At 40.1% G+C, this 25,841-nt stretch overlaps 1 protein-coding gene across 1 annotated transcript in view; it reads left to right on the top strand.

Annotated features, from left to right (window-relative positions):
- The first annotated feature begins 6,878 nt into the window (after positions 1-6,878).
- SLC4A4 (solute carrier family 4 member 4) overlaps positions 6,879-25,841 on the top strand; it is a 392,825-nt gene continuing 373,862 nt past the window's right edge. The window contains exon 1 of the mRNA XM_064285721.1: positions 6,879-6,980. The gene's annotated coding sequence lies outside the window, so the exon portion shown is untranslated. The remainder of the gene's footprint in view (positions 6,981-25,841) is intronic.

Raw genomic sequence — 25,841 nt, 5'->3', positions numbered from 1 at the left:
GTGTATTTCTTCCATCTTCTTTTGATACTTCCTGCATCGTTCAGTATTTTCCCCATAGTATCTTTCAGTATTGCAACTTTAGGCTTGAATTTTTTCTTCAGTTCTTTCACCTTGAGAAATGCTGAATGTGTTCTTCTCTTTTGGTTTTCTATCTCCAGGTCTTTGCACATGTCATCAAAATACTTTGTCTTCTCGAGCCATCCTTTGAAATCTTCTGTTCAGCTTTTTTACTTCATCACTTTTTCCTTTTGCTTTAGCTACTCGATGCTCAAGAGCAAGTTTCAGAGTCTCTTCTGACATCATTTAGGTCTTTTCTTTCTCTCCTGCCTGTTTAATGACCTCTTGCTTTCTTCATGTATGATGTCCTTGATGTCATCCCACAACTCATCTGGTCTTAGGTTATTAGTGTTCAACACGTCAAATCTATTCTTGAGATGGCCTCTAAATTCAGGTGGGATGTACTCAAGGTCATATTTTGGATCTTGTGGACTTTTTCTAATTTTCTTCAGTTTCAACTTGAACTTGCGTATGACTAACTGATGGTCTGATTGGCAGTCAGCCCCTGGTCTTGCTCTGACTGATGATATTGAACTTTTCCATCGTCTCTTTCCAGAGATGTAGTTGATTTGATTCCTGTGTATTCCATCTGGCAAGGTCCATGTGTATAAAAAAAAAAAAAATAGTGACCATTTACGTTGGTGAAAAAAGGGATTTGCAGTTACGAAGTCATTGGTCTTGTAAAATTCAATCACGCAATCTCCAGCATTGTGTATATTGCCAAGGCAATATTTTCCAACTATGGATCTGTCTTTTTTTCCAACTTTTGAATTCCAATCACCAGTAATTATCAGTGCATCCTGATTGCACGTTTGATCAATTTCAGATTGCAGAAGTTGGTAAAAATCTTCAATTTCTTCATCTTTGGCTTTAGTCGTTGTTGTGTAAATTTGAATAATAGCCTTATTAAACAGACTTCCTTGTAGGCATATGGATGCTATCCTATCACTGACAGCATTGTACTTCAGGATAGACCTTGAAATGTTCTTTTTGACAGTGAATGCAATGCCATTCCTCTTCAAGTTGTCATTCCCGGCATAGTAGACCATATTATCATCCGGTTCAAAATGGCCAATACCAGTCCATTTCAGCTCACTAACACCTAGGATATCAGCGTTTATGTATCCCATTTCATTTTTGACAATTTCCAATTTTCCTAGATTCATACTTTGTACAGTCCACGTTCTGAATATTAATGGATGTTTGCAGCTGTTTCTTCTCATTTTGAGTCGTGCCACATCAGCAAATGAAGGTCCTGAAGGCTTGACTCCATCTACATCATTAAGGTCGACTCTACTTTTTTTTTTTTTCTTCTACTTTGAGGAGGCAGCTCTTCCCCAGTCATGTTTTGAGTCCCTTCCAACCTGGGGGGCTCATTTTCTGGAACTATATCAGACAATGTTCTGCTGCTATTTACAAGGTTTTCACTGGCTAATTCTTTTCAGAAGTAGACCACCATGTCCTTATTCCTTGTCCATCTTAGTCTGGAAGCTCAACTGAAACTTGTCCACCATGGGTGACCCTGCTGGTACTTGAATATTGTTGGCATAACTTCTAGCATCACAGCAATACACAAGCCCCCACAGTACAACAAACTGACACATATAAAAAAAAAAATTATTTTTATTTTTATTTTTATATAGCAGGTGCTTAACAAGTATTTGTTGACTGAATAGATGGCCCATTCCTGTTCCATGTTCTGTGTAGAACTAAGCACCCTTTGGTCAGCAGTGGGAAACTGCAAAGCCATAAAGAGTAAATTTGCTCAGAATATTCCTTTTCTAAAGAAAGGAGTGGGGGGGAAGGAGCCAACTTTTAATATTAAGGTTTCAGTCATCTTGCAACATTTGCTGTAAAGATGTCATCAGTCTGGCAAAGGTGTACTTGCAGTGTCAACTATTTTGTTACTTGCAAGGAAACTGAGCTGCTGTGGTCTCTAGGGGGAGACTCAATCTCGGTAGTAGACCACGAACACCCTGAATAGTCATCAGCCAATTTGATCTGGGGGTCAGTTAGTCCATAGGAAAACCTGTTTCCAAGCAATGGAACAGCTGGGTCCACGTGATTCAGTCCACAGGCAGAAAAGAAGAAAGGCTTTAGAGCAGTCTGCTATCTGGACTTATTCAACCACTGAGGAGGTGAGGAGGGGGGAGGCCAGCGGGATACAAAGGAACAAACACCTTTCTGTGTCTGGGAGGTGGTTGATGAGAGACACACACAAACTGACTAGCAGAGTCCAAGGAATCCAAGAGTCTGTTCTGTCAGAGAAGTCTGAGGTAATTCTCTGCTAAAACCAGGCCAATCTTTTTTAACCCGGAAGTACAGGTCTTAGTGGTTAATAGCTGTTTTAAGTTTTCCTTTTCTCTTCCAAACAGAGAGGCCTGTGTCCTATGTTATGCTGATCCCTGGAAGAATTCCTGTAGAAGGAAGAGGCTGAAACACTGGCCTAGGGTTATTAAGCAAAGCTTTTTTCATAATAAATGTATCCATACCATTTTTGAAAGATATGCATGTTTGTCACAAATTATTCAACTTTTATCAGAGGAAATTATTCTGGTATTCTATTAGAATTACAAAATTTTAGGGTAATTTTCTTAAAGGCTTGATTTTTATAGCTGAGGGAACTGAGGCCCAGAAATGTTGAATAACTTGCCTTCTTCAATATTAACAGTGATAGGCCCTGTTTTTAGAAGCTAAAGCCTCTCCTAATATTTGACTGTAGGCATGTATTTTAAAAATGACAGTTGCATATGGTTGAAAGCTTAGTAGTTTAAGCTGCAAGCAACTTATGACACGTTTAACCAAATAAAATCATTTTCCCCAGCTCATGCCATGCTGACAGCTTGCAAAAACTGTGTTCACCTTCCTTGTCCCCCCATAAAAAGGGGGCTATAGCTATTTTTAAACTTGGGGTTTAAAGGAGGGAATGTAGATTATAAATATAGGTTAGTTGAGTTTATTGAGGAATTTGTCATATGGACTTTCTGGACCATAAATAAAACAACAAGGTCGTTAGTGATATACATATTTTAACATGATAAAACAGCTTAAGGGTCCAGAAAGAGAAGGAAAAGTGATTTATTCTTTCCTTATTCTTTTTTTTTTTTTATTATTCTTACATCATGAAATGATTCATTAAATTAATACAGGGTGGCAATTTTGATGATTATTCTATTGCACATTGTTTAATAATAATAAAACAATTACAAGTCAAAACAAATATCGGCACAAAGAAAATCTCTATTCTACAGAGCAAAATGTTCATCAAACTTCTACCAATGGGCCAACAATATTTTCTAATAAAGTAGGATAATGAAAAAACTAAAACAAAAACAGGTAGTTGATTCACGGATTCTGCTATTTGTTAATCAAAGTGGTTCAAAGATAATATTGAGTGACAAGCCATAATTCTCTTTATTTTATGTAATGAGGAAACTTAAATACAGAAGTCTTTAAGGACCTTTCCAAGTCACACAAAAACAGAGAAAACTCTTAATGGCGATAATCTTATATTCAGGTCAGATATACACCCTACTTAATTAAAATAATCAACACAGGACCTATTAGATGCATTATTTAACCCTCTTGTTTTAAAATAAAAGTGTCCCAAGCTTACAGGAGCCCAGGAGCGCCTGGAAACTCTCCTCCCCAGTCTTATTGGAGAAGACATTATGTTGTCAAGTGGTTTCATCACTTGCTGCCACTAGGTGGTGCCTGTCATTGAAACAAAGTTTCTTCCATTTTTATGTTTCCTTTTGGTGCCTATTAGGACCATTTGAAAGAAACTTGATTGATAAGCTACGTATTTTAGAAGGTCATTCAGAACAAAGAGTTATTGATTAAAAAATAAATCATTATCAGTAAGGATAATTTATAGTGTTTTTATAATTCTATTAATTTTTTCTGTTCATTCATCTTGTCACCAAACTATGTGAACTCCCAAACTAAATGAACAAAAAAATCTTTCTTTAGGCTCATGAGAATCAAGAGACATAACTCAAGTTTTAGGATAGGTAAAAAAAACAAAACAAAAAAAAACAACTCAGGATTCATTGTCCTCACACGGAAAAGCAATAGCAGAGGTGACCACATGCAGAGTTAACAAGAAAAGTTAATCAATGACCTTTCAAAAGAAAACACATGTATCTCAATTACCGGGTGATAACCAATAGCAAAGGAAATGGAACATGCTCTTTTAATTGTGGGATAGCAAATATCAAATAATGAGTATGATAACAGAGGGTGTTGGCTCTTTGCCAAAGACAATTCTTTTTCTCATTAATTTGAAACACACAGAACCTCAGTCCACAGCACTCTAATACCTGCCCTGTCTCTCACCCCATGTACCAACTTTATACCCCTTTCTGTGTAAAACCTAGCCAAACTTAACAGTGAAATGCCTCCCGGGGTTACCTATTTGGTTTGTGTGAAGGACAGCTTGATATATTTTATAGCAGAAGGGTCAAAAAACGTAAGTTTCTTGGACTTCTTTCTTCAAACATTTGCCAACACTGACTACTCATGGTTGACTCAAGATATGAGAAATTATCAGCTATGTTGAAATACATAATCCATAGTGTGAAAAATTGCTCAGCAGCAGTGATAAAATTTTAATACAGAAGTGGCTTCCCTTTGCCTGTGGGCTTACTTTGGGGCTGTTGATTCTTGCGGTGTGTTCAGGGAGTGAAAGTTAATTTTAACATTAGTCTAAAAACAAAATATAACTATGTAGACAAAAAATTTAAAGCTAAAGTTTTGTTTCATCTTCTGTTTTGAATTTCTTACATCACTGCAGTGGATCACGTAGAATGTTTTTCATATATATGTGAGCCATATGTGACAACAGGCAGACACATTGTACTACTGCACTTTAATTTCAGACATTAGACATCTTGGGGTGATTCCCAGTGCCTTGTTAGCATTGACTATGAGTCCTAAAGATGCAAACTTTTTTAGGATACAGGCTCTATACCTGAGTCCCAAACACTGGTGAGGTGTCAGAGATCTCTCTTAACTTTAAACCCTGGAAAGAAAAGCCTCTCACCCCAAATTATTTTCCTCCGAAACCAACCAACCCAACCCAACCGAACCCAAACCAAACCAAACAAAACCCCAAACCACTTTTCTCCCCAGAGGTCTTATTAGCTATAGCTGTGCATTGTAGAAAGGTTTGGAACCAGAAGCAGCTAGCATGTGAAATTATTTCTCTATGGTTTTGTGTTACGGTGGCTATTGTTGAAAATACAGTTTAGCCAGCGACTTACACACACACAAACATACACACATACGTACCATGTAATATAAATATAAAAACATATATGTTTTATATATAAAATGTTACATATATATGGTATGTATTAATAGAAAGTTTATATATACTTCTATCTTATGCTGTGTGGCTCAAATCCATTAAATGGCTACTCTCTACTAGTACTCAGAACACAGTCTGTTCATATTTTAAGGCTTTACTTACTGATTTTAATGGGGCTGGGTCTCTGTTATATTATTATCCCCTTGGCAAAAAGAGTACTTAAAACTTCATTAATTAGCCTTAAACCAAAACGAAAAACAAACCCGTTGCCGTCGACTGCGTTCCGACTCACAGCAACCCTAGGACAGAGTAGACCTGCCTCATAGGGTTTCCAAGGAGTGGCTGGTGGATTTGAACTGCCAACCTTTTGGTTAGCAGAAGAGCTCCTAATTAGGAACAGATAAATACAATTACTTTGTCCACTCAAGAAACCTCCATGGATGGCTAAAAGTGTTTCCCTAACTGTCAGAGGAAGGACAAGGTTGAGAACAGCGCTCTTCCAGACATCTTTTCCTAACGGTGATCGATGATTTAATACTGTATGCTGGCAGCGCTCTCTCTACCTGTACACCTCAAGTTTATAAAGTACCGTCAAAAGTGATCTAGGGGTTGAGCAACACATGCAACTTCAGGATTGCATGGGAGAGTAGTCTCTGCCCAGGCTGGAACTCTTGTGAATAGGACACAAAGCTCAACCTGGCAGCGCGCTCAGGGCGTGAGAGAGAGAATTCGAGGAAGCGAGGGCCGCGGATCGGGATTCGGTCCACCGCCAGCCCTAGGGGGGAGCAGCGCGCGAAGTCGTAGCACCCGGCGGAGGCGGCGCAGCCGAGGCCCCTCCCCGCCGCCACGGATGCCCGGGCGGCTGACGCCGAGCGGCGGCCCCGAACGGTGGGGGCCGGGCGGGTGAGCGAGGGCAGGGCAGGGGGCCGGCCGAGGCCACTCGGGGCTTTAAATATGGATCGCGGGCTCGCGCTCGCGCCACAGCCATCGCCGCGGCCGCCTACTCCGAGCCCCTGACCCCCGGCTCGTTCCCGAGGGGCGTCCCGGCCGGGCACCGCTGCTGCAGTGTTAGTTACTGGCAGTAGCATTGGAGATCCCCATGAATATGCAGGAGCCGCGGAAGGCAAAGTAGAGTAGGCGCCCGCACTCTCACACACTCACTCCCCGCGTGCCACGCGGGCCGTGTAGACATTCCCCCCGCCCCGCTTTCTCCCCCTTTCTCGTGGGCCGTTCTGATTTCCAGTTGTGCCTGCTCCGAAGACCCTCCGCCCCAGCGCCCTCGCCCCGCTCTCGCGCGCTCGCCTCCCTCTGCCCCGGAGCGCGCACCCACTCGGGCGGCAAAGTTGTGACTACTTGGGAGCGGGTGACTCGCGCCCCGCTCGCTCTGCGCCTCGCGCCAACTTCCCGCGGCTCGGCCCCGCCGCGCCCCGGGCCCGCGCCTCCGGGGAGCCCGCGGGCCCCCAGCCTCCAGTCCCGGCGGCGCGCCGGGCAGCGCTTTGGCAGCGGCGGCGGTGGCAGCAGCGAAAGCGGCGGCGGCGGCGGCGGCGGCGGCCGCTGCAGCCCCACACTCCGCCTCCAAACTGGAGGAGCGACGGAAGCCGGACCCTAGGAGGTGAGCTCCCAGTCCTGGCAGCAGAGGGAGGGTCGGCCGAGTCCTCCGCCTCAAAGGGGCGGCGGACGCGGGGCCCCAGCTGGGGCCGGTCCGGGAGGGAGCGCAAGCGGCCTCGGCGCGCTCCAGGGAGGGCGAGGTCAGCTCCGGGCCGGGCAACCCCCTTGCTGGGCGCTGGCGACGTGTGACGGCTGTTTCCGCGGAAAAGTACTTCTTTTTTTCCTTCTTAGCATTAGTGGAGGAGTTGGTGATCCTGTTTCTCCCCCTCGCAAAGCCCCCAGCGCAAAGCCGGGCATTGTTGCCAGGTCTATGGGGCAAGTGTACACGGCGGGCCGGGCTCGGGCGCGGTGACACGTGTGTTCCTGTGAGCCTGGGTGGTCGCGAGTGCGGCTGGGCACCTGCCTGAGGGGAGACGTTTCCAAACCACCGGTGGGGGAGGCCTGGGGGACTCTCGGCGCTACTGGGGCCGCGGTTGCCTGCCCGCTCCAGGACGGAGCATTCACATCTTTCCCTGGCACACCGCAGGCAGGAGGAGGGGAGGTGAGTCAGGCAGATTCTCTGCAAGTGGCACACGCACATTTATTTGCAATGGATTTGGAAGTGGGAGGCAGAGGTTAAACTGGGATTTCTCTTGGCGAGCGTTAGCAGAGCTCTTCCTCAGGTACTGGGCAGCATGTGCGTCTTGGCAAGGAGTGGTGATTCCTTTTTTCTTAAGTGCATTTTACTCAGCCTGTGCCAGTCCGTTAATAACAGTCACCAAAGGAAGGCAGGAGTTGAGAACTACATCAGCAAACTGCAGCAAGCTCCACAAGGAAAAAAAGTTCTTAAAGAACAGCAGTGGGGGGCGAGGGGGAACCAACCCTGATCTTGACTTGAAAGATGGAGAAAGAAGCAGTTCCAGGGCTGTTCTGCCAGTGTAGAGCATTTTTTTTCAGTTCATTGTAAAACTTCTATATTTTCTACCCGGCATTCTTTTCAAGGCCCTACCTTCTCAGTATAATTGACCGCAGCAAGCTCTTTCCAGACTTGACACTGAAGAGCAGTAATCACTTTGGTTTACACTCCTCACTTCTTTTCCTGTCTCACTTCAGTGCAGGGAAAAGTTGCTTCTAATGAGAAATCGTGAATGCTGGGCTATTCTTAACCCCTCAGTGTTACACAGACATTGTCTCAAATCCTGGAGCCGTTCTTTGCTGAGAGACACTGCATTGTATTCTGTGTGCCTCCTCCCTCCAGTCCCTCCCCCCCCTTTATGTATCTAGAATTTGGAGTTGGAATATTACCTTATTAGATGAATTAAAGTGTACATTGCTCATTGAGGGTTTATTCTTTTTTCTTTCTGATTTGAATGGATTCTTCAGTGATGTTAGGAAAGTATTCTGTAGCTTCTTGCAGCTAATGTCATGTCCTTTGAAAGTGTTTCCGACTGAAAAGAAGTCTCCCTGTATGTATCACATTAGCATTTAAATAATTTTCATGGTTATTATAGCACATAGATTTAGGTTATTTGTATAACTTCATTCAAAGGAAGCATGCCCGTTTATTTTTCTTTAGCTTTCATAACTGAGAAAAAAACTTTTACTTTCATTTTAAAGTTAAAAGTAGTGATAGGACTCTAGTCTCTTTGTATTAAACCTTGAAATTAACTTCATCCCTTAGTTTCTAAGTTAAGATGACACAGATATGGATAAATACAGGAAAGTAGTGCTTTATGAACAGTTGAAGCACAGGGCATTTAGAGAAGTGGGGGCTGGAATAGTTCCAGGCATGTCTACCTTTGAGAAAACAGAAATCTCAGCAACCACCCAAATTCTGTCTGTCAGTATTTTTCAAAATCAGGTTTTCAGTATCATTTGCAGTTTCAGGATTATTTCTGGAGACTTACAAACATTTATAAAGCATCTTAGCCAATGAGATTGCCAGAATGTACTCTTAGTTTATAGTTTCTAGTTCATTTTGCCAACATAAAATTGCTTTAACTGTTTGACTGTTACTGCCATTATTCAGTCTTTTAAATGATTAGGAGACACTTTGGATTTACAGTAATGTTTGTGAAAGGAAATCAAGGAAGAGTATTGAGAGAAAATGTGATAGAAATCGGGTAACCTTTGGGACAACTTCCAGCACACCCTGGTGGTAATCTCATTTTTCACTGAGCTCTGGCAAGTACAATTTTGAGGTTCTGATCTCTTGTGCTGATAACAAGAGAAATAGTCTGGCCATAGCTTGCATCTTAAAGGAAAACACAGCACTTAAGGAAGGGAATTACATGTTAGCTGGTAAATCATGGAGATAATCAGGTTTCTCTGCCTGCCTCTGAGGGTGCTTCGGTCCATGAGGACCGCTATTGTTAGTGGAAAAGACCCCCGAGAGAATTCACTGCTGTTCCATTGTGGTGATACACATCAGCCATGCTTGGTTCTTGGAGTTTCTTTATTCATTTTTAGTAAAGTGAATAAAATCTAAGACTGGGGTTGATAGATACTAAGATTAGAAGTGGAAAGAACAAACTGAGAAAAGAAAATCTAATGATGGTTAGTGATTGCTAAATGGAAGGAATCAGGGCACATGATTTGATGAGAAAAGGAAGCTGTAAGCAGAATGTATACCTTGGCTCTCACTGTTGATGGTGTTTTGAGGCCAACCTATGAGTTATGATATTTATGTATTTTGGGGGATCATTTAATAAAATAGGTAATTTAGGAATATCCAGGAAGTTAATAAGACTTTACAAAAACTAGATTTTGCTACTTACAGGAATTTTTTGCATGATGCAAGAATTTTAAGGGAAGGGTGAGAATCATGTTTCTTTTATGTAAGGTCAGGGCTAAGTTGTATTCCAAATATATTTTACCTTCCTCCCTGTATTTAAATATTAGATGTGGTTGTGCCACAAAATAAAAAAATATACTGCTGTCTTTTTAACATGAAGATGATATTTTATATTGCTCTGAATTGCATGCCTTTAGTTATTTTTCTAGCAGTGGAGGTGGATGGAGGATCCCTGGTGGTGCCATTGTTAAAGCACTTGGCTGCTAAATGAAGGGTTGGTGGTTTGAACCCACCAACTACTCTGCGGAAGAAAGATGTGGCAGTCTGCTTCTATAAAGATTTACAGCCTTGGAAATCCTATGGGGCAGTTCTACTCTGTCCTATAGGGTCATTATGAGTCAGAATTGACTCTATGGCAGTGGGTTTAGTTTGATTGGTTTTGGAGATGGATTCTTTTAAACCTCTCCCCTCCCCTTACTCAGCTCTGTCTGATTTACGTTTATATGCACACACACAAGTACTAGTTGTTTGTAGAGGTGGCCCATTTTATTTTATCTAGAGCCAGATTTACTGCTGTCATAATGATTTGGTGGCAGTGACTTTTACTGCGTTTCTCTAGCCTCTGTAGTACAATGACATTTCAAAGAAGGCGTCAAAAGGACTTTGAGGCTATCAATGGTGATTGCTTTATTTACCTATTGTGGCAAAGAAGAGAACAATTTTTCCTCCAGTCCTCATCATAATGTTCCTAACTTTATTCCTTAGTGACAAAGTCTGACTTCTCTCTGAATTAAGTTGTATATTTGAATAGCTGGTGGTAGAAACAGCAATGGTGAAACCCTGTGTATCTGTAGTTATTTTCCTAAGCCAAAATATCATCTTATTATTCTTCCCTGCAAATTAATTGATGTAAGGGATTATTATGCTCATTGAAAGGATGAGGAAACTAAGATACAGAGAACTTTATGTGCTTTTCTTAAACTAAAGAGAAAATTATTGGTGGAGGTAGGAAGGAACACTTTATCTTTTACTAGTGATACATGTTTGTTGAATGACTGTCCTTGAATGAATGAATATCTTTCCAGTCACAGCCAAAGATATTAATGCAGGTAAAGGTTTATCCTGGTTGAAAGTGGTTTACTTTGTTGTTGTTAGCTGCTGTCGAGTCAACTCCAACTCATGGTGACCTAATGTATAACAGAATGAAGCGTTGTTTGGTCCTGTGCCATCTTCATGATCGTTGGTATGTTTGAGTTCATTTTGTGGCTGTTGTTTGGATCCATCCCATTGAGAGTTTTCCTCATTTTTGCTGACCCTCCACTTTGGTGGTGTTGTTAGGTGTTGTCAACGACTCATAGTGACCCTATGTGACAGAGTAAAGTGCCCCATTGGTTTTTTTTTTTTTTTTAAGTTGGCTGTAATCTTTACAGGAGCTGATCTCCAGGCCTTTTTCCCCACAGGGCCGCTAGGTGCGTTCAAACCGCCAACCTTTCTGTTACCAGCCAAGTGCTTAATCGTTGTGCCACCAGGGCTCCTTTACTCACCGGTAATTCCACTCAGCAACAGCTCCCACTTGCCTCATCTTTATTTTAGGTTCTACAGTGCCAGAGGGTGTTTCACTACTGAATAATTTTCAGTTTGTGTTTACCAATTTTAGCTCCCGTCTTGAGAGCTAACTTTTGTTTTTCATGGAAAAAAAATCAACTGATAGTGATACCTTGGGGGTTTGTTTTTTTACTTTGTGGGTAATTGCATGGGAAAAGGGTATCTGAAGTTTAACCTGAATTTCTGTATTCAAAAAAAACTCATTGCTATTGAGTCGATTCCGACTCATAGCGACCCTACAGGACAGAGTGGAACTGCCCCGTAGGGTTTCCAAGGCTGTAACCTGTATGGAAGCAGACTTTTTTTTCCTGTGGAGCAGTTGGTGGGTTTGAACTGCCGACCTTTTGGTTAGCAGCTGAGTGCTTAACCACTGGCCACCAGGGTTCCTTAATTTCTGTATTAGAACTCTTAGAAAGGGTTTTAAATAAAACCCCTAGGATATTTTTGGGGGGATTTTTAGGATAAAAATTAATAAAAATACAAAATGAAAAAGGAATATATTGTCTTTAAAACTGATGACACAAGTAGAAAAGCTATTCATAATGTCTTAGATAAGAAGTTAGCAGTGTCTTTTCTCTTTATTTTCACTGACGTATTCTCTCATTTAAAATGTTTACAAATAAGTAAACCTGCGGGGTCTGGCATTTTATATTGGTTATGGCTAACAGCTGCTAACCAAAAGTTCCAATCATCCAGGCGCTCCTTAGAAGCTCTATGGGGCAGCTCTACTCTGTCCTGTAGGGTTGCTGTGAGTCAGAGTTGACTCAACGGCAATGGCTTTTAGTTTGGTTTTGGGTTAATTTTAGCCTGGACATCTAATATTCTCTGAAAGGGCCTAGTAGCAACTTCATCTCTTTGCAACTTATATACTTGGCATAGGCCCCAGCCAAAAAAAAAATTGTCTGAGCAGTCAAAATAGGTCAAAAGTACCTACATTAAAGTGGATTCACTTTCCTCATAGGATCCCTCACAGTCTGTGTACTTTTTTTTTTTAATTTTTGTAAAAATGTGGGTAACACAGCATTTGCCAGTGCAACATTATTCACATGTACAATTCACTGAGGCCAGTTACGTCGGTCATGTTGTGCAAGCATCACCACGGACAGACACTCACTGCTTCCTGAACAGTACTTTCCCCATCCCCTCTTCCTCCTGCTCCAGGTAACCACTGTTAAACTTTGAACTCTATACATTTGCCTCTTCTAGGTGTTTCGTATTAGTGAGATGATATATTATTTGTCCTTTAGTGACTGACTTCCATCACTCAGCATAATGTTTTTAAGGTTCATCCATGTCGTGGCATGTATCAAGAGTTCATTTCTCCTTATGGCTAATATTCCATTGGATGTATATACCACATTTTGTTTATCCATTTACCTGTTGATGGGCAGTGGAGTTTAATTTCACCTTTTGGCTATTGTGCAAAGTGCTACAGTGAACACTGGTGTGCTTGTATGTTTCTGTTTGTGTTGCTGCTATTGGGTATATGTAAGAGCGGAATTGCTGAGCATGTGGTAGTTCTATGTTTAACTTTTTGAGAAACCACCAAACTGTTTTTCACCACAGCTGCACCATTTTGCTTTCCCACCAGCAATGGATGAGGGTACCAATTTCTCCACATCCTCACCAACATTTGATATTTTCCATTTTTTCTGTTGTAGCCATCCTAGTAGTGGGTGAACTGGTTATCTCACTGTAGTTTGATTTGCTCTTAATTCACATACAGTTCTAACGTGAGTGATTATAAGGTTTCTAATCCTGTAGCTGACTATACACTACAAATTAGAAGATAGATATCGGAAGATACATGGATAACATTGAAAGGGGCCAGAGGACAGCTTGGTAGTAAAGGAAGAGGTAGACAAACTACTAAAGCAGATGCAAGAATTAAAGCAAGCATAGTGGTTGAGCCCTAGACCCTGATTGCATCACTGTGTTACACTCCCTTCCTCCCTCTCACCTTTACTTTTATCCTTCCTTTCTCCTTCCAATGTCTTCATTGAAATAAAACATATGTACAGAAAAGTTTATAGTCATTAAGTCATAAGTAACAGCTCAGTGATTTTCTGAATGAGTACATCCATGTCATGAGTGCCAAGACCAATATATAACCATTGCCAGCATCCAGAAGCTCCCTTCCTTTCCCTGAAATCATTCCTTATCCTAGAAGTAATCTCTCTTCTGCCTTCTGAGTCTATACTCACTGCCATTGAGTCGATTTCAACTCATAGTCACCCTGTAGGGTTTCCGAGGCTGTAAATCTTTACGGAAGTAGACTACCATATCTTTCTCCTGTAGAGTGGCTGATGGGTGCAGCTGACCTTTTGGTTAGCAGCTGAGTGCTTGAACCACTGTGTGACCAGGGCTTCTTTAAGTCTGTAGATTACGCTTACCTATTTGTCTTAGTTATCTAGTGCTGCTGTAACAGAAACACCATAAGCAGATGACTTTAACAAACAGAAGTTTATTCTCTCACAGTCTATTAGGCTAGAAGTCCGAATTCAGGACGCCAGCTCCAGGGGAAGGCTTTCTTTCTCTTTTGGCTGTACAGGAAGGTCTTTGTCATTAATCTTCCCCTGGTCTAGGAGCTTCTCAACACAGGAACCCTGGGTCCAAAGGTGCTCCCAGCACTGCTTTTGTGGTGGTATGAGGTGCCCCTCTTTCTCTGCTTGCTTCTCTCTTTTGTATCTCAAAAGAGATTGATTTAAGACAAAACTTAATCTTGTAGATTGAGTCCTGCCTCATTAACATAACTGTCTCTAATCTTGCCTCATTAATATCATGGAGGTAAGATTTTACATCAAATAGGAAAATCTTATCAGATGACAAAATGGTAGATAATCACACACTAGCCAAGTTGACATATATTTTGGGAGGACACAATTCAGTCCATAACGATATTAATGAACTTTTGATCCGTGAATCGCATGGTATGTATTCTTGTGTCCAACTTCTTTTGCTTAACATTACGTTTGTGAGATTCATTTGTGTTTTGTGTATAACAACAATTTTGTTTATTCTTATTGCTGTGTAGTGTTCCACTGTATGAGTACACCATTTCACTCTTGATGGCTATTTGGGTTGTTTCCAGTTTTGGGCTATTATAAATGGTGGTGCTGCAAACAGTCTTATGTAAGTCTTTTGGTAAATGTGGGATTTCTGTTGTGTGTGTTGTGAGCTAAATTGCTGGGTCAGCCTTCCTTCTAGAGTGGTACTAATTCATACTCCCACCAGCAGTGGATGAGAGTTTTGGCTGCTCCATATTCTTACAAACAGCTGATATTATCTGTCTTTTTCATTTTAGCCATTCTGGTAGATATATAATGGTGTCATATTTTAGTGTTCATTTCCCAAGTACATTTTCATATGTTTACTGGCCATACTCTTTTGTGAAGTACCTGTTTAGGTTTTTTGCTCATGATGTTTTTGTCCAGTGTTACCCCACGTAAGGAAGATTTTCATACCTGGGGAATTAACTTTCCTTATTTTTTAAAGAAAACTCAGCTACCCAGGCAAACTCATTCATCAGTCCTTCCATATAATAAGTCAAATAAGTGGGTAAAGAGGATAGAAACATTTTGAACCTGTAAAAATTATACTCAGAATCTGTGAAATCCTTTCCTTAAAAAAACAAAACAATTTTAATACTACATTCGAGATCATGCAGAACTTTTCCTCTGTGCTGAACATAAAAATGAAGACTCTTACAACATTGTGTTGCCGAGTGACCAGTAGGCTTTGCGTTTGGAAGCTGTGCTCTCTTACTTGGTGATCGCTATGAAACCTTGCTCCAAGCTTGAAATGGCCATGCATAAGCTAGTTTTTATTATTGTTTTTGTATCCTACATCAGTGCTTATTTTTAAGGTGAACCGTGCCAGCTCCTGGTATATTAATAAATGTTTTTTGGCTGAATGAATGAACAACACATTTAAACTCCTTTCTTGAGCTGTTACTCTGGGTGATTCAGTTTTACATTTTTTTTCTCTAGGATTTTACTTTTTATTGCCAAAGCTGAGTTGGGAACAGGATTTTTAAAACATCAGATTGGAAAATTGAGTCTAATGGGCAGCAGCTTGAGATCACCTATTTCACTGTGTAGTTCATATTAAATTTCTGCCCCCAAGTAGCACACACAGGACCTAGAGAACCCTCGAAAATGATGACACTGCTCTTCACCCCATGGGTGATCCCCCCAAAGCTTATACACTGAGTATTTTTAGCTTCTATAATTATACTGCCGGAGCACAAATCTCCAGATTTAAAATATTGTAGTGGGTTCTTCAGTGCTGATACCTTGGAAACCATGTTTCACACAAAATTAAATGTTGAAGAATGAATTATATCTGAAAGCTGGAGCTTGTAAAGCACCCTTTTAGCAGAGTATGGATAAGGCGTTTCTCAGATGTGTTATTCTAATACTAAGAGCAAACTTGTAGTATGTGCCTTACAAATGTTTGTGTAAAGCAATAATCCTTAAGTCCTTGAAAGGACTGATTTTCAACTATTCATTTAACTTCAGGATCCTCTTTTTTTACTTCAACTTAAAAGAGGTTTAGTGACATGTTTATTTTTAAATTAAGTAGCATTAAAATTTGTATGATTTTTGTTTTGGAGAATTGCCTGATGCTTCATTAAGAATAGTAGGTATTCTTTTGACAAATTGGGCTTAAAGCAGAAGGAGCTTGGATTTTTATATGGAAGTCTAATTTGACTGCTTTTCTTTTCCTTTTTTATGTTTGAATATTTCACTTTTCTTTCTTTTGAGAGATGATAGTGGCCTTGGTTAATTGGCTCTCATTATTTAAGTATAACTGTTTTGTGGTGCTTGGAGTACTGAGCACATAACATATTACTTCAGAATCAGCTAAGTGAGTCCACATTTTATGAGGAGGTTTACAGTTTAGGTATCATACCTCCCGTGTGTTTGACTCAAATGTGGCTGCTTTGAGGTGATTTAGTGGAAAATGGAATCATTTGGTATTGCAGACAGCTTTTGTTTTCTCCTACAGACATAATGCTATGGAAAAGTGAAATAAATACGAAATAGTGAATTTCAGAAAACTTCATCTCCTATTCTGGGTGATGTGACTCCTTTGAGAAGGTAAACTGGATAGCTTTAAACCAAAAGCATCCAGGCATGCTGGATCCTTTGGGTCCAACAGTCAGCACATGAAGCCCCTCTCCCCTTGTTTTAAATTGATGCTGTGGATTTAGGGATGAACAACTATGTAAAGGAAACCCTGGTGGCGTAGTGGGTAAGAGCTATGGCTGCTAACCAAAAGGTTGGCAGTTTGAATCCACCAGGTGCTCCTTGGAAACCCTATGGTTTGGTTCAACTCTGTTCTATAGGGTCGCTTAGAGTTGGAAACAACTCGACGGCAATGGGTCTTTTTTAACTTTGTAAAGGATAGGATCATAGCAGCTGTGATGTCTAAACCGTTATCCTAAGGGGATGAGGTTAGTGCTTCCATTTCTTAATGCTTGTCAGCATGGAAATATGTTGTGTATATGGCCTGATTGGAATATTGCTAATGTCTTTGATGCAAACTAGGTTTTTGCATCGGTGGCATAGTGGTCAAGAGCTATGTCTGCTAACCAAAAGGGTGGCAGTTCGAATCCACCAGGCGCTCCTTGGAAACTCTATGGGGCAGCTCTACTCTGTTCTATAGGGTCACTATGAGTTGGAATCGATTTGACGGCAGTGGGTTTGGTTTTCTTTGTTTACCCCAGAATGATCATGAATGAAGCCCCAAATGTGTCATTTGATGAAACATGTTTGTACTGAGTGAGGACTCAGTGAGACTGTCAGTCAGATGGAAAGTTTGGCCCATGAGTGTGGGTGGCTGTGCTCCTGAAACCCTTTGCTCTCGTGATGCATGTTGACTGCAGCTGCAGCGAGAGGATGCGGTTGAGCTGCTTCACAAATTCCTTCATTCCTTTGACCTCTGGAGACTACATCCTTAGGAATGTGAGATGAGCACTCATGATGTTAGCGAGAGAGTAGGGCTTCTTGGTAGGGAGATCGCTAAAGTACTGATTGCAATCACCTTTGGAAAAATTACTGAGTGTTAACAGATTAAGCAGGGGCGCCCAGTCACACGTTTGCACTTTTACCAGTTGAGTTCCTTTGCAGGGAAAAAGGGCAGAGAGGAGATGTCTCAAAAGATTTAGATAAATGAGATCAGATAAATTTCCCCAGAAGAATGATTAAAAAATAAAACAAAAACATCTGTCCAAAAAATGTCAGAAGAAAATACAGTTTCAGGTTGTTGCCAAAACTTTAGGCAGTGAATTCTACACTTTAATTGATCACTTTATTGCTTATTGCTTTCCACTGCCCTTTAATTGTCTTGTATGTATTCATGTTGTCCTGCTATACTATCTGCTTCTTCCCTGCAAGAGCTGTGTCAGAATGTCTTTTGCTGTCCTCACAGTGCCTAGCCTGTTCCATAGCAGAAAATACTTATTTAGTGGAATGATACACAGTTACTTTAAAAATCTGGACAAGTCAACCAGAGATGCTTAGTCATCTCCCTTGACTTTATCTGAACTCTCTTACTTCTGGAGATATTCCTTCAGTGTAGTAGTCTGATCGTTGTTCTTAGGGCTTTCAAACATGTCTCACGAAATCTGTTCTGGTTGGAATCCAGTAGCTTTTGGGATGACGCTTCGTCATTAAAGTTTGTGATGTGTTATATAGTTCCTTGGAAAAATTACTTTATCTCTCTGTTTTGATATGATTGTATCTAATCTGTTCTTTGAATTGGACATGTTTTTATTCACTGTTTATCTAAGATTAAAAATGAATTGACAACACTTTTTGAGAAAGCTTTTTATTTTGAAATAATTATAGGCTCAGAAGAGTTTGTAGAAATAGTACAGAGAGATTTCACATACCCTTCATCCAGCTTCCCCCAATTGGCACCACTTTTTAAGATTCAAGGCATTTGGCTACAAATATTTCTAAGGAATTGTTGCTTTTATACCCACTCTTAAGAAATGTTTATTTATTAACCACTGATTATATACTAAAAAATAATAAAAATTATTTTTTTATGTACTAGGTATTGTAAAATCACAGAATTAAACATAGCTACTGTTTTATGAGTTCCAGTTGGAGAAGGTGCTCATGTGGTAGATAAGGGAAGTCATTTATTCACTTACTTATTCACGTCTCTGTGCATTTGCTGTTTGCTTCATTCAAAATCTTTTTTTTCAAAATGATAGCTCTCAGAGTTTTAAATCCGGTTGTTGTTACCATAAAAATCTTTGGAAGACACAACACAAATATAAGTGAGAGAGAATAAAACTTAGTTATGGTACTGGTGTTAGGGTGCCATATTAATACTGGATTTTGTGTAAAGGTCAAAGAGTATCATTGTACTGTAATTCTGTATATGTTAGATATATATTATTTGCCTTACAATACATGCGAGTGCACAATATATTGAAGCATTCTGAAATGGGTGTTTTACTTACTATATATGCATAATATTTCCAGTGAAATCTCAATGTTTCACTATTCTTTAGGATGTTGATAAATACTACACTTGAACACATATTTGAGTTCAATTATTAGCTCTTAATGGGGGACCTTTTAGTGCTGTGTGTATATTTGTCTGTTTGGCTGAACCTTATGCAGTCTTACCTAGAAAGCTCCCTTGAAGGTTTGGTCTTGTGCCTCAAAAGTGACATGAATGGGAAAGGCCTAGAGAAATGAACTGCATATTGTGAGTATAGAGGAATTTAAGAGAACAGACCAAAAGCTATTTGAATACTTATAGACCTGAACAATGATGTTTGAAAGGAGACCTCAGTAAAGCTTATAATGTCGTGAATACTTTCCCCCAAATCCAAGAATATCGGAACTACATTTACCACATATAACTGAGAGAAGTAGGGTTAGCATAAATGAAAGAGTTTTAAATTTATGTAGTGAGCATTTCTGTGAGCAGCTTTTTACCCCAAGAGGAGAAACTGGCTTCTCCAAGAGGAGGAGGTCCAGAACAAATCATCGGGTAGATTAAATATTCATACAATTTAAAAGAGAAGATGGATGTGCTTGGTAAATAGACTTAATCTTTTGAATGATTGTTCTCTCTTTATCCTGAACTCTCTCATAGCACTTTGTTCAAAACACTTATAATTTTGTAGAATAATTTCTTGTTCTTTGATATTGTCACGGAATGTTGGTCTGGGGGATTGTGGGTCTGACCCTACATGGCATTTCTTATAAAGTTTAGGCTCAGCACGTCTTAGCTCTTGATTTTAACCAGAAGGCATTAGTTTAAGTGAATTGTTAAGCTTGAGGCTGTAAAATGAGCAATGAGCATTTGGTCCTCATTGCATCATACTTACACCTTGCTGCCGATAAAATGGAATTGAGCATATTTCTGAATTGAAACCAGTTTTTTAAGTTTTGGGTTCATTTGGAATAGTCCCAGTAATCTGAAATATAACTAAATGAAATATATTTATTTATATAAAAATATTTTATTTATATAATTTTTAAAAATTATTGTGTTGAATAATTTTGTTTAGATGGAATATTGTGTTCACAAATAAAATGGAGAGCTTAGAAAGTCCAGTGCTATACATTCCTGCTTGGCTCACAGTTTTTAACGTCTGTGATGGATAGATTCCAGCATATGGGCTTGAACAACACGGTGTCCTCTATATAAAAACCAGAGCAGCAGAAAAAAGCAGGCTAGAGCATGTGGCCCAGGCTTTAAGCAGATTGCTGGTAGTAGAATAACTTCTTAGTCCTGTAGCAGCAGTGAGGGATTCATTTCTACGGTGAGTGTCCAGGGATATGAGATCTAAGGGAACCCGGATGTGGGAGAAGTGGTGGGAGAACATGAATGCCTGAAGCATGGACAGTAGGTGCTATGAGTTGCAGAGGCTGAGAAATCAAGGAAGGAGAAATTATGTTTTGAGGAGCCTGAGTCTGAAAAATTGTGAATCTGTCTGCTTAAATTGCAGGAGTGGTCTGTTTATCTACTTCCATCAGAGTATATTCACGTTAATTGAATTTTATGGTAGCTGAAGCGTACCTGATTAAGTATCCAAACTAACATTGTTTTAAGGTATTTTTTTGATGTACATCATTCCAAAAATGAAGTGCACACACTTATCTCCTTTCTTAACAACACATTGAGTATAATTTTCTCTTTTGTTCATCACTCATGGTCGTCGTTATATCATTTAGTGATGCTCTCAGGGCTGGAGAAGTGTGGAGCTATTTATCCTACATTATTTATCCTACGCTACTTATCCTACACCATGTATTCCTACAGTGTTACGCTTCGTACATTCTTTTGCTTATTCTTTATGTTTTAAAGAGGGTATGTTAGCTGTGTCTGAACAGAGATTAAGGATATAGGCTCGTTGTTTTCATGATGGGTAGTGGTCTCCCAGGTATCTGTTTTCATGACTTGAATATATACGAGGAATGGAGTTTTGACTAGAGGCTGGGATGAGAGATGGGAGAAAGAAGGAATGGAGGGCACTATGCTCTCTGCCCCCTTACTGTGCCCTTGGGCCTTAGCCATATCGAGAGAGACAGCTGTAAGACAAAGTTGAGGGAGTCATTACTTTGAGAGCTGCGTTGGGATCCAGGTATCAGCATGTAACAGGGTGTAGCTCTGGGTGTGGGGGTAGCTTGAGGTGGCTATTGGTTGTGTGCTTTGGTGTCATTAAGGTTTAATGTATTAGGAGACCCAGGAGAGAGTATTCTGGGCTGGCTCTCCTTGGCTAAGGTAATTTGCAGAGAAAGACTCAGTTGAGGGCCCTAAGCCACCAACACTCCCAGTAGCTGGGGAGGCACCTCAGTTCTGAAGGGGAGATCTGGGTAGTGCAATCCAGCACCTAAATCTTTAGCGTCTCATAACTTGGGCGACTGTGTGCTTCCAGGTTTTCATCTGTACTTGATTCATTTAATTCTCTGCGTTTGAGTAAGTTGTTGTTGTTAGGTCCCCACTCATAGTGACCGTATGTACAACAGAACAAAATGCTGCCCAGTCCTACTCCATCCTCATAGTCATTGCTGTGTTTGAGACCATTGTTGCAGCCACTGTGTCAGTACATCTCCTTGAGGGTCTTCGTCTTTTTTGCTAACCCTCTACCAAATATGATGTCTTTCTCTAGGGACTGTTACCGCCTGATAACATGTCCAAAGTAAATGAGACGAAGTCTTACCATCCTTGCTTCTAAGGAGCACTCTGCTGACTGTAATCCTTCCAACACAGATTTGTTTGTTCTTTTGGCAGTCCATGGTATATTCAATTTTCTTCACCAACACCAAAGATTTAAATGCATCAGTTCTTTGTTGAGTAAGTTCATACGTGTAAAATGCTTAGAAAAGGGCATAGCACATGGTGTGATTTAAGCATTAGTTATTATCATCATACCTGGGCTTTATCAGCCCTACCTTTCTCTTACAATATGGATCTTCTAATATGCTATGAGTTTGAAAGCTAATGGTATCATTATCAATTTTTTCTAATTCTCTTTGCAAGAGGAAAGCATCTGACAACATCTTTGTAAGGAATAGTTACATGTTCTGTGTGTTTTAGTAGAATTTGTGTTTTAAATTTTTACCATAAGATTCAATAGAAATAATTACTGATGTTGGGATTTGAAGCATAGAGGCACATGGTGAATAACATTTAGATTAAAGGAGCCCTGGTGCTGTAGTGGTTAAAGTGCTTGGCTAATCAAAAGGTTGGCAGTTTGAACCTGCCACGCGCTCTGTGGAAGAAAGATGTGGCAGTCTGCTTCTAGAAGGATTACAGCCTTGAAAATCCTGTGGGGCAATTCTACCCTGTTCTAGTTTAAGAAATGAAACAATTTCTTCCTATGAGTCCCTGTGAGTCAGCAGAGCCCTGGTGGTGCAGTGGTTAAGATCTGAGCTGCTAACCAAAAGGTTGGCAGTTCGAATTCACTAGTCACTCCCTGGAAATCCTGTGGGAGCAGTTCTGCTCTGTCTTATAGGATCACTATGAGTCAGAATTGACTCGATGGCATTGGGCGTGGTTTGGGTTTTGGTGTATGTGTTAGTTCTTCATGTCCCTCAAAGTAACTCAGAGAAGTAACTCCTAAATTAAGGGGGAATCAACTCATCCAGTGCTGTTGAGTTGTGGAGTGGTGTGATAAAAGCAATGCATGATCAGGTGATAATATCCAGCTGAGAAGGTTCTCACAGTCTGTCTTCACCTTCCCTATCACTCTGGTTCCAGAGCTAACCATCCCAACATATCCTCAATAAAGATAACATCACCACTTAATTGAATTGCTTCATTTCTTAAACATTTCAGAATCATTCTTTTTCGATGTTTCAGTATTTAAATTCCATAAATATAGAGCAGATCACCTGGAGTCTTTTAGAAATTTGGTTTTGATTCAAAGTAATGTTCTCATGGAGACTCAGTCTCTGCCAATTCATTTCTCATTCACTTGGGGACATGGCTAATTCCCTTGGACAGTTTTTATCTCCTTCATATTCATATGGATGGAAAGCATTTCATTCGAAATGACTTAATTGCTCACAAATATAGTAACTGTATCATACTAAGCTGTTTATTTTTAAAGATCAAGTGCTCTGTTAACATTACAACAGCGATAGTTAAGAACGTATGCTGCAAAAGACCTCTTTAAAACATAGAAGTGTGCACATTTTTTCTGTTTGTACCAATATTCCATTATTGGCACACCCTAATAAATAACAGAGGAGTCCCTGGGTGGCTCATATGGTTAAGCACTTGACTATTAACCCAAAGGTTGGTGTTTCGAACCCACCCAGCATCACCTTGGAAGAAAGGCTGGGCTATCTGCTTAAAGGCCAAGCCTTGAAAACCCAGTGGGTATAATTCTACTCTGCAACTCATGGGGTTGCCATGAGTAGGAATCAACTTGACAGCAACTGGTTTGAATAAAGACAGTAGAGCAGAGGAGGAAATAACATGGTACCTCCTTTGAAAGACTTTTTCTAAAGAGAAGCTTTCCTTGAATCTGTTTTCCTTTCCCATCTTAAGTTTCTTTAGCTCTGCAAAATTTCTTTGAAAGAAATGAGAAGCTTAGGAATGAACCTTGAAAAATAATTTATCTGTATAATTATTATACTATAAGCCATAAAAGATAGAGATTATATAGACTATGGAAACCCTGGTAGGGTAGTGGTTAAGTGCTATGGCTGCTAAGCAAAAGGTCAGTGGTTCGAATCCACCAGGCGCCCCTTTGAAACTGTATGTAATAAGCATTGCATTCAGCTGAGTTAATGAGAACTTTTGTCTTAGCTGTTTTGATGTTGACCTTAGTTTTGAGTTGAGCAGCCTGTTGTGGGTTCCATGCAGAACTCCATAGTTACTTTTGCTATGTGAGCCAGGAACTTAAGGGAGATCTTCACACTTCAACAACCAGCGCTGTTTTTTCCTACTGAGATCTGGAATGTTTATCATATTTAAGATTTCACTTACATATTTTTTTGCGGGGGGGATTTGGGAGGAGTGAATATGGATAAAAGATTTAAGATTGACTGATAGACTTGTGGAAACCTTGGTGGCGTAGTGGTTAAGAGCTACGGCCGCTAACCAAAAGGTCAGCAGTTCGAATCTACCAGGCACTCCTTGGAAACCCTATGGGGCAGCTCTACTCTGTCCTCTAGTGTGGCCGTGAATCGGAATTGACTCGATGGCAGTGGGTTTGTTTTTGTTTTTTGTTAATAGATTTGTGGAGACCCTTCATGGTGCAAATGGATAATGAGCTTGGCAGATATCCAAAAGGCTGGAGGTTTGAGTCCACCCAAAGGCACCTCCGAGAAAGGCCTGATGATCTACTTCTGAAAAAATTAGCCGTTGAAAACGCTATGGAGCACAGTTCTATACTGACACACATGAGGTTGTCATGAGTTGGAATCAACTCGATAGCAGCTGGTTACTGGCTAATAACTCATTGCTGTCGAGTTAGTTCTGAGTCATAGCAACCCTATGTGTCAGAGTAGAACTGCCCCACAGGGTTTCTGAGGATTCAAACTGCCAACCCTTTGTTTAGCAGCCATAGCTCTTAACCACTAGGGCAGCAGGATATCCTACTGGTTAATAGGTTTGTAAAAGGTATTACTGTTTAAAGTAACAAGCCTTTCTAAAAGCAAAGATGACTCTTAAAACTGTATTTTGGGGATTAAAATACATAAGCTCCCTTTTTTAGAGAAATGCTATTGAACTTGATTTAATGGGAAATAGTCCAATATCCAATAAGATTATATCAGTACAGTTTTTAATTCTCAAAAACATGAAATTATGACATTTGTATATATGATCTTTCAGCATAGGAGATAAGAAATGAAAAATAACATTTTGTACAACATTACATACTGTCTGGATTAGTACAAGCCTCCAAAATGGACAGAGGTGAAAATGATTTGTATATTTAACCTCAAACTAGCCACAATTATTGTGTGATGGCATTGCATAGTATGGCCTGTTAGTGACCCCCTATTTAAAAACCACTTAATATCTCACCTGCCCTTGTTTTAGCATGAGTGCAGGTCAGGTGGCTTTTTTGTGGGTTTTAGTTAGACCTTGGTGTAAAAATACTTCTTCATCTCAGCCATTATTTGAGTTTTTTAAAATGAATGTATACCAACCAGGGTGTATTGTAGATAAGGAGGAAAAATGGTCTATTTAAAATGCTTTTAAAATTTAAATAGAATAGCTTGTTAATCAAGGTTAATGAATTCTTAGATTTTTCATCTAAATTTATACGTGTAGTACAGTCATGGGCACTGGAATAAGTGTTTTTAATGATAACTAGCACAGTTGAAGTACATTAAACTAGGTTTAAATTATTCTTAAAGTTTTACAAATCATTTAGTAAATTCACTGTTTATTATATTATCTAAGTAAAAGGTAGAAGAAGGAGGATATCTAATAAGCTCATCACTGTAAATTCCAATGAAACCACATTATTAAAATTTACATTTTCTCTGAAAATTAAGAACCAGTATTTTTATCCACGGGATACTCACAGATTGACCAAAAGGAAAGGAAAGAACCATATGGGTGTTGCTATTTGGTCTAATGGTCTCCATGAAATGGAAAAAGGAAACATGAACTTATATTAATGATTCAGTTTCCAACAATAAACCTTGTGAGTTCACTTTAAGTGCAGTTTGCTGAAAATTGATGCTGATTTTCAGCACTTAGCTTCTACTGTCTTCAAAGCACTTTCCAAATGTTGAATAATTAATTGCTTCAACCCCCGTGTGGGGTAGAATAGCAAGCATGTCTCCCTGTTTACCAGGAAACCATTATGGCAGAGTCAGGAAACGTTAATTTTTATTTTTAGAGGTGTCTGTGCTTTCCAAGGTGACCAGCTTTTCAAAAGCTGTCCTGGTTTCCAGTCACAGAATCATGCGACAAGTGGCCAACGATGTTGAACGCCTGAAAACTTTTTCTTATTGTTTCTGTAAAGATTTCACTTCATCTCAC

The sequence above is a fragment of the Loxodonta africana genome, chromosome 5, assembly GCF_030014295.1.
Source record: "Loxodonta africana isolate mLoxAfr1 chromosome 5, mLoxAfr1.hap2, whole genome shotgun sequence".
NCBI lineage: Eukaryota > Metazoa > Chordata > Mammalia > Proboscidea > Elephantidae > Loxodonta > Loxodonta africana.
This window is presented reverse-complemented; position numbering and strand designations above follow the sequence as displayed.